Raw genomic sequence first — 3,179 nt, forward strand, 5'->3', positions numbered from 1 at the left:
TATTAATGCTATTTGCAGAGGTCTGTGTGAAGTCCCAAATTATACCTTTCGAGATGAGAAGTATAATTTGTACCAAGAATCAACTGATTTAAACCCCAAACACACCTGTGTTCAAGCTGAAAATCTGCTATCTGGGCTTCTCTGAACCTTGTACCATGAGTCTTTCTAGATGACTAAGTCTTCTAATACTTGCAAGTTTAATCATTTAAACAGAAGACTTTGGAATTTTAATGCTGTATGAGACAAAAATGTTCCTGAACAAATATATTCCAGTTTCCTAAACAAGGCGAAATGAACATAGTTTTATCTTTTCTTAGAGACTCCAGGTTACTCATAAAAATATCATAAATGGCCCAATCTAGAATAGATTTAAGACTCCAAGGATTATTCAACCCTACACTAAATGGGCCCAGATGGTTGGTTTTAAGTTCTTGGCACTGTTATAGGTTTTCTGTCTCCCTTCTTGTTGGCATCTGTCATTTCCTGCTGTTATCAGTTACTACGTGCGGTAGCAGCTTCTTCCACATTTAATTATTTGTTGCTTTTTATAGCTGAGAGTTTAGACAATGGATGAGAATTATGTATAAAATTAGTGTAAATGGATTCTGAATGGGGCCCTGAGAGATTTCACAAGTAAACAATCTAAAGTTGCTCAAATGCTGTTTTTGAAAATAGGTAGGGTATAAACAAAACCATGGAACATTGTGTAACATCAGTGCTGGCTTCTCAGTTGTTTTGTTGGTTTATTTCGTTTTCCTTACTTCGTGATTCTTGGCCCTGTCCCGTACTGGTAAGGATGATGAATGGTAGGTTTCCCATGACAGAGACTAGGCTTCTGGTGTGCTTCCTTCTCTCTATATCATCATGGGCATCTGCCTGGTTGAACATTTGGCCAGAATGACTAAAAGCATGAGCTCTTGTCCTGGGCCTTATTGGAAGAAGTTTGTTCCATAGGTTCGGATTTGAGTGGGCCGAATCCCGTGAGGGGAAGTCAGGCTGTCAGCCACCATGTTCCCATCCTGCAGAATTTGCTCCCAAGCACGGCTTTGTCTCTGGAGCCTCTTCCTGCAGCACACCATCCGGCCCCAGAATTTCTCTGTACCAGGAAAACCCCCCACCCAACATTTTAGTATAATCCTGGGGAGCGTTTTCAATGCATGAGTGAGCTTCCAACCATTTAATTCCTTAAACAGCAGAAACTTCAACTGTTCCCAGGAGTCTGTGCATTGGCTCAGAAAAAGCCCTGCTGCTTCCCTTCCCTAAAAATCCACTGGCAAAGGATGGCTGTGGCATCCATCATCTGTTAGCACAATGGCTGTAGGGGGGTCCCCTAGAGAGGCAGGAGTTCCGGTCCTGGAGCCTGCATCTCATGGTCCCACCCCTCTGCTCCCCAGACAGGCTGGCCTGTGAGCTTCTTTCCAGCCTTTTCCCTCTGGGCAGCTCCTGGCTTACTTGACCTATTTTCTATAAGCTCAAGACAGAGAGCATAGGAAAGTGCTGAATCACTCTAGGGTCTGCAATGTGTCCAGTTATAAAGCCCAATGTCAAAGTGAAATACCAACCTTTTAGTGGCCCCATATCTCACAGATTTAGTGGTCAATTCTAATTAAAGATCAGCATCTGTTTCTTTATTTTCTTTCCCTGGAGTAAAAGGAAAAAAGTTCTTTTCTTTTAGGAGATTCTAGATTATTTATTTCTAAACATCATTAGAGGCTATATGTTTTCTCAACGATGGGAAAAGTAAAGATTTCATCTATTCACCCAATCAGGATAGAATTGTTTCTCTTTTTATTAGGAAGTTTTCTTCCCTCCCCATCTCCAGCTCAGTGTCCTGGGTTTCTAGGTACATAGTAGCTACTCAAGAAATATTCATTGATTGAGGGGCACCTGGCTGGCTCAGTCTGTAGAGCATGCGACTCTTGATCTCGGGGTTGTGCGTTTGAGCCCCAAATCAGGTATAGAGATTACTTAAAAATAAAATCTTTCATTGGCTGAAAGAATGAATAGAAGGATAGTTGGACAGGAAAATGCTGTGCACTGTTGTCTTCCAGGGCACCCTCCCAACTAAGTAGAGAAGGCTCACAATGCTTCTTGGCAGCCCTTCTTCAGGGACCATTGAACCAAAACAAAACGGAATCTCTTATGTCAGAGACAAAATGGAAATGGTCAACATAGGTGCATAAAGGAAACCTAACCTAACCTTACAGGAATTTATGGTTCTTAGAAATCAGCAGGGGAAGGGTGCCTGGGTGGCTCAGTCGGTTAAGTGGCCAGCTCTCGATTTTGACTCAGGTCATGATCTCAGGGTCCCAGGATCGAGCCCCACATCAGACTCCACACTCAGATTGGATTCTGCCTGAGGATTCTCTCTCCCTCTCCTTCTGTTTCTCCCCCACACTCGCACATTCTCTCTCTTTCTCTAAAATAAAAAAATAAATAAATCATTAAAAAAAAACAGCAGAAGGCACCAGCCAATCCCTAAATACTAAGTCTGTTCATGACATGTCAGGACTTACTTGTTCCCCTGACTCAGCTGCCCTGATCCAAAGAAGAAAGAAGACCACTAGGCAACCAATCAGCTGAAAAAGCCAAATAACTTCTGCATTTACCCCATAAAATATCTCTTAGTCTGTAAGGAACCTTGAACTCGCTTCTCCCTTAGCCATGAGTTTCCCAGTCTGCATTTTAAAAGTCTTGCAATAAACTCCTCTTTCTGTTTTGTTTTATTCCTTATATGCAGAGTTTGGTTTCTGACAGGACCCACCAACTGAAGGTGGGTTCTGTCAAAGGCCTATTTGGGGTTCATACAATAGAATTAAATAATGAAGACACTTTTATTTACGTCTTTGTTTTGCAGAAGGGCTGGATGAAAACCTAGCTCTCTCAGTCCTGGGTAGAATTTCTCAGTGAATGGTTGGGGAGTTTTGTTTCCCACACAGCTCAGCTCTGTGCATAACCAGGGTCTGAACAGGAGTTCAAGTGGCTCCTCGGGGGCCCTGAAGCAATTAAAGGTGGGCCTTGTTCTTCTTTGTCATGAGGCTGTTGGATTTTGTGGTCTTTTTAGAAGCCTTGGCAACTGCTGGCCCCATTTTCCAGAGGGCATCCTCCCTCAGATGTTCCTGGAGGCCACTGCCCCCTGAGAATGCTGCAGATGAGGCCCGGGGCCCACAGAGTCAGAG

Source organism: Mirounga leonina, unplaced genomic scaffold, assembly GCF_011800145.1.
Source record: "Mirounga leonina isolate KUSES-001 unplaced genomic scaffold, KU_Mleo_1.0 Mir_151, whole genome shotgun sequence".
NCBI lineage: Eukaryota > Metazoa > Chordata > Mammalia > Carnivora > Phocidae > Mirounga > Mirounga leonina.